Source organism: Serinus canaria, chromosome 1 (assembly GCF_022539315.1).
Source record: "Serinus canaria isolate serCan28SL12 chromosome 1, serCan2020, whole genome shotgun sequence".
Classification (NCBI taxonomy): Eukaryota; Metazoa; Chordata; class Aves; order Passeriformes; family Fringillidae; genus Serinus; species Serinus canaria.
This window is the reverse complement of record NC_066313.1, coordinates 45,382,174-45,397,756: the sequence shown is the minus strand read 5'-3', so window position 1 is coordinate 45,397,756 and position 15,583 is coordinate 45,382,174. Positions and strand designations below refer to the sequence as shown.

At 42.5% G+C, this 15,583-nt stretch overlaps 1 protein-coding gene across 3 annotated transcripts in view; it reads right to left on the bottom strand.

The window, feature by feature from the left end:
* Positions 1 to 14,839, bottom strand: part of WASF3 (WASP family member 3) — a 64,918-nt gene extending 50,079 nt beyond the window's left edge. For all 3 annotated transcript variants that reach the window (XM_050979386.1, XM_030235032.2, XM_030235033.2), the window contains exon 1: positions 14,736 to 14,839. The gene's annotated coding sequence lies outside the window, so the exon portion shown is untranslated. The remainder of the gene's footprint in view (positions 1 to 14,735) is intronic.
* Positions 14,840 to 15,583: the final 744 nt, after the last annotated feature.

The window sequence follows — 15,583 nt, the reverse complement described above, 5'->3', positions numbered from 1 at the left end:
AGTAACAGCAGTGGCTTGTCAGATGTTCTTCACTGGTAAGAAACAGGACCATCCCCACCTCTATAATTTCTTTGGTGTCTCAACAAGAGGCCTGCCCAGGACTACACTCTCTTCTATGGTCAGCACTGACTCTTCACTGCAAATGAAGCCAAACAAAGATTAAACCACAAATGACTAGTACCAATCACAAGAGACAGGAAGTAGCTCTCTTGTCTTTGTTCCAAAAAGAGAGACTTCTTCCATCACCAGGAAAGACAAAAGGCCAAAACCTCTGAAAAGGAACAGATTTCATTTGGGATATCAATATCAAAATGTTTTCAAACACTTGAAAAGGTTTGCTGGCAGCATTCACCATCCCTAAATTCTTCACAGATAACAACCCTAATACCACAGTACAAGTTTTCTGTACTATCAATCAGCCTGCTCCGTCTCCCAATACAGCCCTGCACTCTTTTCCAGAAGGTCAGAGTATACATCTTTACAGAAGAGCAAAGAGCTCCCTCCTAGCTCCACTCCTAACCTATAGAGACATCTCCCTAATGCTTCACAAAAGGAATGCCAATGCCTTTACTCAAGTGGATCCCTACTTTCATGTAACAACACTAAAAGTGGCTCATCCTCAGCAGACACTATCTCTGATTTCAGTTGTTACCCACCCTGCACTACATAGCACAGTTTTTCAATTACTAATATTTAAGAATATGTTTCTTGAAATAGAAAAGTCCCTTAAATTGCACTTTCTGGAGCATTCAAACTCACTTCTTGTTGTTAGCAGGCACTGCTAAAAAGCATGAATATCTAGACATATGCTTTGTGTAAGTACTCCAGACAGAAAACCTGTAGGTTCATTAAGGGGATTAGTCCAAGGCTAGGTGATGTGACTTTCAAGTTAAATGTTTCATTAAAGCACCTGAATTTGGTGACAAAAATCAATCAAAAAATATTGTCAGGTCATAAACAGCCAACATTCAAATCAAATAACAGATTTCACCTTGTGCTGCACAAAACTTAATATTTTCTTCACTCACACATTTCCAGAAATTGTAGAGGGTCATGCATGTTGTACTCTACAGTTTCACTATGTTAGAGAGAAGTGGCAGAGTAAGAGAAGCATGAATCAGCACAGGCCACAGTACCCAGCTGAAAAGCATTAGCCAAAAAAACTATATATACACACACACAAACCACAAATGAGACACCTCAAGATTGAGAAATGAAATCTAGTAGGTTTCAGAATGTCCAGGAAAGAAAGAGAAATTAAACAGAACTGATGTGGTTTTTAAAAAGAAGAAAAAACACCACACCAATAAAGAAGTGCAACAGGGAAGGAGGCAGCACCAAGGTCCTACTAAACAACTCAGCACTGCTGTAGCTGACAGCCAGCTTCAAATCCATGGAATCAGAATTATGCAGATGGTCACAGCCTGGATCAAGCAAGCAGCTGCCCTCTCTAGCACACCCCATTCAGGGCCAAGACATATTTTTACATCTGGATCTAGCTGAAAGCAACAACTCACATCACTCCATGGCTAATTTCCCCACAGCTTGGTGGTGAAAGAGAAATGAAAAAACATAAGAGCACTCGGATTTAATGTTTGGAGAACAGAAGGCACATCCTTCACCCTAGCAGACAGAATAATGCTTTATGATCTAGAGCTGGGTAGATATATGGAAAAAAATTCACCTTCCCTGTTATTACATCCTCCTAAGAGGCCACATCCTTTGTTAAAAAAACACAACTGAGATATGAAGCTTGCTTCCATTGGGAACTGCTTTAATATCCCTTAAAATGGCTTTTTAAAGTATATAAATAGCAAGAGGTCTAAAACAAAACATTGGACTTGTGGGAGATGATTAAGTGACTGCTAGTGGTGAATTAAAAACAATGGCCGTCAGTGGTTTTTCTCCATTACAGAATGGCTTAGGTTGGAAGTGACTTTAATGATCATCTGGTTCCAAACCCTGTGCCAGGGGCAGAGACACCTTCCACTATCCCAGGCTGCTCAGAGCCACCTGACCTTGAATACTTCCAGGGATGGGGAATCCACAAAACCTCTGGGCAACTTGTTCCAGTGCCTTACCACCCTCTGAGTAAAGAACTTCTTCTTATCTACTCTCCTTCAGGATAAAGCCATTACCTCTTGTCCTGTCACAAAAAGCCTTCTCCTCCCCAGGCTGAACAGCCCCAGCTCTCTGAGCCTGTGTTCACAGGAGATGTGGTACAGCCCTCTGATTAGTTTCACGGCCTTCTACTGGACTTGCTCCAACACATCCTTCTTAGGTTGGGCCTCAGAGCTGGATGCAGCTCTGCAGGTGGGATCTCACAAGAGTGCAGCAGAAGTTGAAAATCACCTCCCTCAACCTGCTGGTCAGGTTGCTCCAGTCACAATACTGATCAACTTGGGGCTGCCCACTCCCAAGATGGAAGACCATGAGTGTGGGAACACTGAGTTTCCATTTATGGACAATGAAATTTTGAAGGGATCAGCTGAATATTTTGAATCAATTGAATATTTTCAATTCCATGGGGAATGATGGGATTCATCCCAGAGTTCTGAAGGAACCAGTGGACGCTTCAGCAGCACCCCTGTCCATCATCTACCAAAAGTCTTCAGAGTCGAGAGAGGTCCCTGCTGATCCGGATCTAGTTTTACTCCAATTTACAAGGAAGGCATGAAGGAAGATCCAAGAAACTACAGACCTATTAATGTAGCCTCAGCTCTTGGAAAAATTATGGAACAAAAGATTATACTGGGTAATACTGAAAGGCATTTAAAGAATAATGCAATTATCAGGCACAGTCAATATGGGCTCACAAAAGGAAAGTCATAACTAATAAGCTAATTTGGTAACCTTTTCTGATAAAGTCACAGATCTAACAAAGGGAAGGCAGTAGATGCCTTTTCCTGGATTTTTAGGAAAGCTTTTGATACTGTCACAGCATCCTTCTGGACAAGTTGTCCAGCTGCAGGACAAGTAGGTTCAGTGGTGTGCTGGGTGAAGGACTGGCTGAAGGGCAGAGCTCAGAGGGTTGTAAAGTGAAGGGGGCCACATCCAGCTGGTGACTGGTCCCCAGCAGTGCTCCTCAGGGGTCAGTTCCAGGGCCAGTCCTGTTCCTGTACTTCCCAATGAACTCTGGATGCAGGAGTGCAGTGCACCATTACTGAGTTTGCTGGTGATACCAAACTGGGAGGTGTTTTGGCTTTCATGAGAAACAGGGAGCTTTGTGGAGCGGGATCCACACAGATTGGAACACTGGGCTATGATTTATAGCATGAAATTTAACAAGTCCAAATGCCAGATTGTGCACCTGGGACAAAGTAATGTCAGACACAAGTATAAACTGGGAGAGACAGGGATCTGGAGTACATGGTGAGCAGAAGCTCAGTCTGAGTCAGCAGTGAGTCCTGGCAGACAAGAGGGCAAACCCCATCCCAGGATGCATCAAACAGCATCACCAGCCAGGCAAAAGAAGAGATTGTCCTGCTGCATTCAGTGTTGCAGTAGCCTCACCTCAAGGACTGTCTACTGTTCTCAGTTGCACAATTTACAAAGGCTGTGAAGGTGCTTGAATGTGTCTAGAGAGGCTCAACAAAGTTGGAGAAGGCTTGTGAGGAAAAGTCCTGTAATGAATGGCTGAGGACTTGGAGTTTGTCTAGTTTGGACAAAGAGAGGCTGAGTGGTCACCTTACTGCTCTCCACAGCTTCCCAAGGGATGTGAAAAGAGAACTATTGAGCCCTGCTTCTTGGGATCCAGTGACAGGATGCATGGGAATGGTTCAAAGCTGTTCCAGGGGAGGTTCAGGCTGGACAGTAGGAATTGTTTCATCACCAAGGGAGGGGTCACTCACTCAAAGAGACTTTCTAGAGAGGTGGTTGATGCCTCAACCCCTGACAGTGTTTAAGAGGCATTTGGACAATATCCCTAAGGACATGCTTTAACTTTTGGTCAGCCCTGAAGCAGTCAGGCAGCTGGACTAGACAATGGCTGTAGGTGCCTTCCAACTGAAACACTCTGTTCTTACAAACAGCTCTCTCATATGCACATACTCATGTGTGCATGAAATAACTACAGCTAATGCTGTAGTTATTTCATTTATAAAGCCTTGTGTACACAGATACAGATCTCTCTATATACATAAAACCAGTATGTTTTATCGCTATGAAGGTATTTGTGAAATGTGTGGGGCTTCCCCCCAGTTTTAAAGTCTCAAAAACCATATAAATTGTTTTCAAACAGACAGAGGTTTCATTCAGAGTAATCATTAAAGAGCCACCATTTATAAAATTAAAACTCGATTCAATTCGAGTTAATGACTCCTTACAGCTGACCTATGGGCTTGGACACTCTTAAGTAAAGAAATAAGGTGGGTGAGAAGGGAGGGACAGAAATGAAAGCTTTTAAACAGGTGAAATTTATGTATTGAATTATTCCTTATTTCATCCCAGCTGGAAAGCTGTTCTTGAAAGAGACTAGCATACTTTAGCATTAGCTACATGGTTCAGGTCTATCCCAGTTTCTCTAGGGTTTTTTCCCTCCCTCCTTCTGTTTTTAAAGGGCCAGATGCAGCAGACAGTTTTGTTTGTTTCTTCTGGGTCTTTTTTGTTATAAACATTTTTATTTATAAGCCAGTTAAACTAAAGCAGTTTTGCATGGATCTGTGACCTCAAATCTCACTCAATGTAGAGGAGCTTAGCAGTTTAGGAAGATCAAACAAATCACCAGAAATCCAGAAGTATGTGAAATAAAGTCCACTTTTTCTTTTGAAAAGAAGGCTGAAGTGGCTTAAAACAATCATGCCTGCTGTTACCGTGGGATTTTTATGGTTTTAATTAAGACCTGTTTTCATAAAAAGGAATTTTTAAATACTTTTTTTTAAAATATGGGTGATGAAAAATATCAACTTGATTATCCTAATCACATAACCCATCCAGGTCACCTACTGTCTTACCAACAGATTCAACACCACACAGTTGATACTAATTAAAGAGACTAATTTTACCTGTTCTCTCTACATATTCCCATAAATTCAATAAATCTTATCCTTCAGATTACTTCACTATGACATTTACAGCCATGTTTAGTATTTTCTACTGGGGGGAGGAAGCAGAGGCAGTCAACTGCCACAAATGCAGCATCTTACAAAGTAACTTCCATTAAGAGATTTAGAAACAATAACTAAGATATGATGTGACCACAAAGAAAACCTAAATTACTTAATACATACAATATATACATCTCAGATGTCTCCATAATAATGTGATTGCTGGTAAATTATCCTGTTCTGGATTGGTTTCTTGTCTGCCTGCCTCCCTCAGTCTTCCAACAAACAGAAAATACCCATTTCAATTTTGCCTTCCTCTATTAACATTTTGAAAACTATAAATAATTTAGATTTCCAAAAATTAAATACAGATTTACATCATGTAAGATGCAAAATATCTTGACTTTTGGGAAAAAAAAATAAACATTTAATGTGGCAACTGGTCGCTGAAAGACATGGGCTGCCAATAAACATGCAAGAATTTTTTTTCATTTGAAGAGCAGCTATTCTGTTTAACCCTATGTAGGCAGGAGTGGAGGCAGAGGATGTGCCACAGGAAAGAAGGGATGCCATGTCCCAGGGCAATGCCATGCCTGCCCAGGCAGCAGCTGACAGCTCCACAGCAATGTGTGGCTTACATTCAAAAATGGAAGCAATGATATTCTGGATATTTCTGACCACTTCATTCTGGGATGGGAAGAGAGAAAAAACAGCAGGAAACCCAGCACAGCTTCAAATCCACCTCTTCCCACCTCCATATAAAATGCAGAAACCACACAATGCTTTGAAGAGTAACAACTCCACTTCCCAGAGGGCAGGACCAGAGCTGCACAGCTGTGACACATGGCTTCCTTTTTCCCTCTTTATTTAACAGCTGCTTGGTGCTGGCCAGAGAGCAGTAGAGGAATAAAATACAGCTAAACAGGGAAGCTCAATTAAAACTACTGATATGCTGTGCATTAAGCTCTTGTTCAAAGAGCACCAGCACATGCACTGCAGATGGGTGGAAGGCTGCAAGTAGAGCCACAGCAGAGGCAGAACTTGATGCCTTTTCTCTTCTACCACACCTGACCTCGGTGCTCATGTAGCTCTTCAGACACGACCTCTATGACCAACAACTGCTGAGGAGGTGTGAGCACCACAATCATTTGAGCTGACTATTCATGTTATTACAGGTTATGAAACCTCTGGCAAATTCTGCATCAACTACAATGAACTAAAACAGATCATCCAAGGAGACATGGAACCTTGTTTATTTGGAGGTTTTTGTTGATGTTTGGGGTTTGCTGGTTTTTTTTTTTCAAAGCCTCCTTTATTAAGTACCACTTAAAACTATCATCTGATCCCAAATGATATAGTGTTTCCTTCTGCACAGTGCAGATGAATACTGGCTTTGTTATTTTAGAAAACCTTGCTGCAGATTATCATGGGAATCACACTTTTTTTTTTAAGAGGTAAGTGCCCCCAACACTTTCAAGATCCAATGTTTTCACAACTACCTCATTTTCAAGTATAACAATAGCATAAAGATATTCTGCCCTTGAGAAAGGCATTTATTTAGGAGTAGCCTATTACCAAGTTCACATGTAAATAAGTCTGTTCTGCAACAAAACTACTTCTTATGGGCCAGCTGTGCCATAGGAGACGTTCCCTTATATGCAGAATCACCAAAAGTTGTTTCCAGCATACAAAAAAAACCATACTGCTTAAGGTTCCCACTTTGGCCAAGTTTGTTCTTCTTTTAATACCCAATAAGAATCTGATTTAAATCATCAAGTCCTATATGCTTTGAACAAGAAAAGAGGATGAACACTTCATTATACACCTGCAGAAATGAGCAAAAAAAGTATGGAAAGCATTTTTCAGAGAACACTACTAATATAATGCAAATTAACTAATCCACAGTGGAATTCAATTATTTCTACAGTCTTATCTTCCTACAGTTACATTTATTTTAGTATTTTGTTCAAAGTGGATTTAGAAGCCCCAAAAATACACTTCTGACAAAAGAACACTTGTCCTTCAAGCTTTGCATCTCAGACAAGCTTTTGTTTGAAGGTCTCCTCTATATTTAAGCTCTAAAATATCAGGTTAAACATCTCAAAGAGATTATAACAACTCTCAGTAACCCTCAGTTAAATTCACTGGTTTTATTCCTCTAGATTCAACACCCATACTTTAACCCTAACAGTTCAATCTCCATGATGTTTCCCACCCAGTGCTAAAACACGTCATTTTTCTCATTTCTTAGCCTACCCCTATAACTGAATGAGCCTACACAAACTTTTTGAGTAACCCAGACTGCTCTATGCTGCGTTTATTGTCCTGTCATGAGGCATGAAGAAAGTTATCTTTCTTTGACCAACAAATCAATGCTCTTCACTATTTAGACTGTCATCCCTTAGGTTCACAAAACCTAATTCAGTATACTTTCTAATGCTTCATATTCAAAAGCATTAACAGCAATAATTCCACCAAGATGAATAATAGTGAGGATACTCAAACTACAGATTCACAGTCATGGATCTTACAGTTAACATCACCATTAACAAAAGTATAAAATAAGTCTGCATTCTTTATAACTGAACCTCAACATTTAAGTTTGCTTTAAAAAGCAAACTTGATTATTACAGGCTGCCTATGTGCTTCTCTAACTTCCTCAGCTCACTTGACTGAGAAAAATACTTGCCAAGCTTGGATTAGCATTTAGCAGCTTCGGGGCTAACTGTGCTTGTTGTTTCAACCTTGACAACCAACTGTATGGACATACTATTATATTTAAGCTTCCAGAAGCATTTAACATTTGATTCTGCTGAAAATACAGTTCTACTATATGTTTTGAAAATAAAATCACTTTTTCCTCTTTTAGAAGTCTACAATGATGCCAAACATATGCTTGTTTTCCAAACAACAACTGTTTAAAAGAAAGAAAACTCTTTCTGATGTTCCTGCCAAAACCAACATTCTGTGGCTTAAAGAAATTTGATAGTAAGCAGTTCACTCAGCTAAGGGAAAAAGGATTTACATTTGGCAAGGATTTACACTTCATGTCTTGCATCTACTTCCCTCCATTTTATATTTCTTTGGGGATGCACGTGGCAACTGGGAAGGGTTTTTGTTGTGGTTTTTGCTGGGGTTTGGTTTTTTTACATCTCCAAGTATTTCACTCTCTAAAAATAAGGCATCAGTGGGTTTTACTAGAAATGACACAAAGCAGAAGTTCATCATAATGTTTGTCTTTTTTTATGGGGAATACTAGGATGTAGGAGCGACTTTCGAAGGGAAGTAAAAGACCTCAGAAAAAATGCATCAGCGAGAGTTTGCAGCAAGAGGAAGTGGAACAGAAAATGCAAATGAGGAAGTGGCACACAAAGCATTTAACAGCTTCATTTTAAAGCATGAAACGGGGAGAGAAGGCAACGAATTTGGGGTTTCAGCAGTCATTGTCACAGGCAGCAGTAATACATTCCACATATCCAGTAAAGGTGGTTATTTCACTGCTGCCTCAATAGTTTCAGATTAAGGGACAAAATGGTTAACAGAAACATGCAGATTGGACTATATACTATATAAGATTTATTTCTGTACATTTCAGAAAGCCAGAGGTTTAAGATGAGGGTTCAGTCTGCTACAATATTTGACTCTGTCCTTCATTAATAATGCACGGAAATAGTAATGGACCATTTACTAAATAATGTAAAATATTTAGTCCAGTCCAAGCAGCTAAGACAACAGAAGTTCTGAAATTTTCCCCAACTGTGGAGTATCATCTCCCTCTCCCCAGTTTTTGCAAACAGAATTCCAAATCCCATTGAGCAGAACCTTGCCATCACTCTCCAAGACAGAGAAATTACAGAAGATTGCTAAACCCGCTCCAGCACCAAGCCAACTAGTCAGACAGTGCTTCAGCCAGCTGTGTGACCAAGCATGGCAGCAAGCTGCAGATCCAAGGCTCTCAGAATTGTTAGCACAGCAACCAGAACAACACTTCTCAAAGCACACACCTTCTCCAGTAAGACGGCACATAATCTAGAAAAAAATTAGAATCCCAATGATGTTACATTAGTATTTCAGATGCAGCTATTTCAGGATGATAAAAATCCTTAAGGCTATAAACTTTACCACTTATTAGTCCACCATCATGGAAGATTCTCTTGTCATTACCAGTGCAAATCCAGTACAGAAATTCAGCAACTAGACATGAAGGTCTGTCTTTACAGCATGAATAGCTTGAGCTATAACTAGGTGGAGCTCCTAATGTTCACTATGTGCTTTTGTGGAGCTACCCACCCTGAATCAAAGGATAACTGAAATTTCAGCATTGTCTTCAAGAGCATGAGCAGTGCTTGCTGACTGCTACAGTGACCATGTACAAGACCTGTAGAATGGAAGGTAAAGCTTCAAGAGAAGCAAGCTGGCTGAACAGGAGACAAGATCTCCTCCATCTAGGGAAAAAAAAAAAGAGAAGCTGCTGAAATGCTAGTTCCTGGTTCTTTCTGCCAAAAGAAGAATGGATAGAAAGCACATGGCTTGCACATCTGCTTGTCTAGCAATGCAAATACACTTCTCCTATTATTCAGTTAAATAATCTGATACTGTAACCAAACCACTAGTATAACTGTACCAAGACATCCTCTTTAAATATGATTTAAGATTAACATATTTAACTGCAGCTCCACTCCAGCTCAAGCTGGCATGCAGAGGTGAGAAGAAACTTCAATATTCCATGTGCAAAAAACATTGATACAAGAGTGTCTTCAAATTCAGCATGAAATCAAAGGCTTCACTTGAAGTGATGTATTCTTATCCATGTTTGCAGCTGTTTAAGCATTCAAAGCAGCAGCCAAGCTTTATAAAGAAAAACACTACTTTCCCAGGAAATAACTCTGCAGTAAATCTGTGCTGATACAAGTTCCAGAGAATTTCAACATTCTATAGAAAACTGATCAGCAAGACCTAACTGCTGCAGAAAAACAAACTAAAAAGCCACATTGCCACTAAAGCCCCCCTTCTAATTCGCAAGTTCAAACTTCATTTATCCATTCACATGTAATGAGGCAGAAGAACTTCTCAAAGTACTGTTTCCAAAGGCTGTTTGAAGTCTCAAAATAAAACAAGCTTTGCAGGCCTTGTCTTCTAGCACATTAGTCTCCACAGCTGCCTGTTGCTCTGTTACGACAACACCACGTCCATAGTAAATGAATGGTTTTCCTCAGCATCATTTGATACTGACCTTTTCAACCACGAGATTTCAAATCCAACATCAAGAAATCAATTCCAATGTTCACTGGATACTACTAACATGTTTTGATGTATTATACATCACCCATTACATACACAAGCTCTCCAACTATTACTTGTTATGAGCAAAGTAGTTTGCCACTGTGAATATGCCCAAGAAATGTGGCATACTATGCTTTACACTCAGTAGAAACACATGCTCTCCTCTAGCACTGAATTTGGCTGCCAAATCTCTGTTGGAATAGAGATTATATTTGTTAGATAGGAAGGGGATCCAGAATCTTGAAGGATTAACTAAAATTCTGCTGAATTGAGAGGTCCAGGAAAAAAAAAATCCCCATACATTCTGGGTCATTTCTAGATGCACAAAACACCATCAGTTCAACAGGAGAATACTTCAATATGTGAAAGGAAAAACTAATTCACAACATGTTGAAATTCCAGACACCTATAAATCCTCAACACAAAAAAAAACCCCAGCAAATCCAATAAATATTTACCATACTTAGAAGCCTTCAAAATAATTCTCCAGCTACCTCCCCTGCCAAAAATGAAGAAATCAAAGATAAGATCCAAGTTTGCAGCTTAAATCAGCACAAAGGCCGCCATTTTGATCTCCAGCTGTTTGTACAAATTTCTTAATTTCTTCCCAAGCATTTTGATTCTTCTTGTGGTAGAAGAAATTACATCCATCAGTAGCTAAAAATATTTCAATTATTTGAATTTTGTTCAAAAGAGGGGTGAAAAACAACTGTGCTTTACCAATTAAGAAAATAACCCAATGCAACATTTAATCAACTTTTATCAAAGGTTGGCTTGGATCGAAATAATAGTTAAATGTGAAAGAAAACATTTGGTTAAACTGTAACAAAGAATTCTAGTGAAACTTGAGATTATTGTCATTTTTACCTCTACAGGCAGACTAAGTTCTCAGGAGAGAATGTAAGTGCTACGGCAGCTCTGCTACAGAGCTAAGCTCGAGATGCTTTAATTTAGTTCTTGGTCAAGACGCTAATTTTTCTTAGATTACAGGTATTCTGTATGTCAGTCTCCCATATGGAGAAGTTAATAGTCACCCTCTACCTCCACCTTTCTTTTTAAGAGAATAAGCAGTGACAGCCTGCGATTCATCATACTCCTTGCACAGGGAAGCTTCCAAAGGCACAGTACAGTTATAGCCTACACTGGAAGACATTTGTAATCTGATCCTATCAATGATCTCCATATACTGCATGCCATTAAGATTAGAGAACTAAGAAATTAACCTGACAAGACCAATTGCTCCCCATCAGTACTGTATCCTAATGTACTTCTGCTATGGAGATAATTAACAAAGCTTAGTATCATAACCCACTGGGCACACACAGCCTGGCCAGTAACTTACACCAGCAGTGTAATTCATGTGATACACTGCCTGTGGCTCAGGATCCTATGCAAGCAAAAATAAAATAAAAACAAGTCAAAAGTAATGACCACAACTTGTCTAATAATTTTAACTGGAGCCACACATGAACCAGGAAGTCATAACACATCCCATTCGAACTGAAAAGTCCAAGAAGAGTTGTATTATACAAGATTCCAGTGCAGTTACAAGACAACATTAAGTACACATCAGCTAAAGACAGGCCTGCAAGAGCAGACTGAAATTACCTGCAGTAGTATTTTTTGCTTCTTCCTCACAGAAAGCAGTCAAGAGAACTCTGGAAGACAGTGCTCTAAGACTGCTCAAAAGAACAAAGAGTACACTAATATGCGACTGTTCATGCAGGAAATTTAATTAAAAAAAAAAAATAAAAGACTTGCAAAGGCATGAAAGCTAATTCATGTCCAGGTCACACTGATACAGTGATGGAAACACTCAGTCACCATCAGCTCTTCTGGAATTCTTCACCAAAGTATGTGCTCTGGTTTGGTTAGCTTTCCAGAAACCCTGTCCTTCTCATCACTGTATAAGACACTTCAAAACACTCTATCATCTGTCAGATGACGGCTTTTCTTTCTCTTTCCTCCATACAGCAATACTGCCCACAGACAGTGCTATTCTCGTTTCAGAAAAGTAAATGGCATGTACCTTCTCACTGAAGAATAAAGTAAATAAACCTGAGCTAAAGTAGGGACACTAAAGAGTAGCTGACGTACAAGGACTTAATACTGCTACTCCTAAAATCATGATCCCTTGAGGCATGTTTTACAGATAAAACATATACTGAAAAACAAAACAAATTTATGCTGTTATGAACTATGAAATGTCACATGTGTTATACCATATAAATCAAACATGAAGCCACAGTAACTTACTCCCGCTATGAAAATACCTTTTTAAAGCCCGAGCAATTCTATTTCTGGTATGTAAAGTAATTTTTAATACTTCCATGGACAAATAGGAAGATTAACAAAGACTATTCAATTTCTGTAACTATGGAGTATAATCAAGACTATTGTTTCAGTATCTGATAAAAAATGTTTTCTATTTTCTCTTTATTTGAGGAAAACAGCCATGGAAAACGAGAAGAGGACTGGCTCAATTATACATTATTTCATGTACAACAAAACTTCTGTGTTCACTGCCTAATAACTCCATTCATACTGCCGCTAGCTATATAAACACAGAACTAATCTTCCAGCAAGGGACAGAAAAAGTTTGCTTTGCACAACTCATCCCCAGATTTCAGCTGGAAACAAATCAAGTTTCCACATCACTTAAGGGAAACATAGTATGGTCCTAGTCTCAAATGAATAGCTACAGATAAAACATCCTAATTCTTACTAAGAATGACTTGGGGCCTGTGGGCAGATAACTGTCCTTCCATCTTAGCATATTTTCTTCTGATGAGAACTTAAAAGGCAAAAAGCTATAGCATAACAACCAACAAAGCTCAGTTCCACGGCTCAAACACAGAGTTTAATCTTCAATCACTGAAGTTTGCAAGCCCGGTAACCAGCAACTTTCACAGATTTCCAGCCTGAGCACTAGTGCAGCATAATTATTTTGTATCGTGTCAGCCTCTATATATTAGAGGCCACATAACTTCGAATCTGAACTACAGAGCACTGTCGTGTGGGACAGCCTACTGGAGGATAAGAACTGCAACCTTATTCCATTACTTCATTCCTCTGCTCAAGTACACTCACTATTAGTTTATGGAAAATACTGTATCAGCCAAAGTCAAAACAACAGTCTGTCTCCTCTAAATGTAATATTTTTTGATTCCCTAAGTTTTAAAAAGAAGGCCAGTCTTGCATGATAGGCAAGAAAAAACAACCTTCCCATTCCCAGATTTAAAGTTTCTTGAAGTTCCAGGCCGCTTTCATAATTTGCCCCATCTTTCTCTAATAGGAATACCGTCTCCTCATTTGCTGCAGTTTACAAAAGAGGCACAAAGAAGCACAGCTTTTTTTCTATTCCTGCACAAACTTCACGCACACTACACCATTTGTGCTTTGAAGTGCTTTTCTATCAAGGAATCTCACAACTGTATCCAATCACTCAAGTACTGGCCCTACTTCACAGATTACTGCTCAACCTAAAACTATCAGCCCTTCTCCTGATATCTGCAGCGAATACTGAACTATATCAGAAAGAAAGAGAATAAACAAAGCATTTTTAACTGCTTTTAGGTCAGTGTTACACATTAAGCAGATGATATAAATCCCTGTCTTGACACGCCCGCACTCACTCAGACTCCAGGCTTCTTCTCAGCGACACATTTACTTAAGAGCCAAGTAGGGGGAAAAAAAATTAACAAAAAAAAAAAAAAAAAAAAAAAAAAAATCCCAAACGTGGTGGGGCGGGGAAGGGTTTAAAAGTTCCTGAGCTGTCAAGGACTCCAAGCGCCCTTCAAAGCCAAAGACGATTATTTCTTAAATAACTGAAGAGCGCTGGACATCAGAAAGCCTCGGCGGTGCCGCGGGGGCCGCTCTCGGGGGGCGAACACGAGCGGGGAAAGAGCACCCGGGCGGGCGGCTCCCGGGAATGGGCGCCGCGTTCCCGCTGCCCGAACGGAGCGCCGCGGGGAACACGGGGAACAGTTCGAGAGCCCGCCCCCGACCCCAGGCACGGAGGGCTCCGGAGCCTCCCCCCAAGAGCGCGGGGGGAAGGGGAACGCGCCCCGCGGCTCCGGGGACCGGCGAGGGGCCGAGGCCGGCGAAGGACTCGGAACAAAGCTGAGGCGAGAGGGCCCGAGGACGGACAGCTCAGCCCGGGCCAGCGGAGCACAGCCAGCAGCTCCCGAGCGACCCACCGGCGCCCCCGCCGCGGCCGGGAGGAGAAAGGGGGCTCCCGCAGGGCAGCGCCGGGATTATCCCCACGGGCTGGAGACCGCTAAAAAGCGGCTGCTCCCCCTCCGCGCTCCTCGCAGGCGGAGAAAGGACCCTCTGAGGGCGGCCGCCCGCCCTCTTGCCCTCCCAGCACCGTGGCTACGAGGGGCCGGAGCAGAGCCCCACACCCACCTGGCGCCGCGTTCCGTCCCATCCCGCTCCAGCCGCCGCCGTTCCAGCGCTCCAGCCACCGCCGCCTTCGCGGGCTAAGCCGCCGCCGCCCCGCCCCGTCAGCCGCAGGCCCCGCCCCCTCACCGCCACTATGATTCCTGCGCGAGGGGCGGGGCGAATCCCGCCAATGGGAAGCAGGTCCCGGCGGGGCTGAGCTCTGATCGGCGTGGGGAGAGGCCAATGAGAGCGCCGGGGGGCGGTGCCAGCTGTCAATCAGCGGCCCCTACCTGGGGCTGGCGAGCGGCCGGGCGCGAGGGATGGCGATTCCGTCCCTCCTCCCTCATTCCCTCATCCATCCCTTCATCCTTTCATCTCTCTCTCCTGGCCGCCGGGCCTATACCCGCCACTTCGACCCCTGCCCGGCCCGGCCTGGGTCCCGCCTGGCCCCGTGAGGCCGCCTAAGCGCCCAGGGTGTGGCGGCTGCCCTGGGGCTCCCTGTCGTTCCCCTCGGGAGAAGCCGCCTCTCCCCTCAGTGCCCGAGCCGCCACTTCCCCGCCCGGCCCCGGCTGCGGGACCGCGGTACCCAGTCCCTCGCAGCCCCCGAGGCCATCTGGCGCCTCCCTTACGTCCCCCGTGAGGTCGGTGCTGTCACCCACCCACCGCCCCGACCCCTTTTCTGCCCGCAAGAGGCCTCTGCGGCCCTTCTGCCCTCATTCCCGACTGCCACAGCACACCCACCCCCGCTGCCCTCTTCTTGCCCTTGCGACCCAATTCCTGCTGAATCCAGCTCCTGGGCATCCGGGCCCCCAAGAGGTCCATGTTTATCCAGACGGGCTCTCTCCCCGCTGGGCAGGTGCATTGCGGGGGCT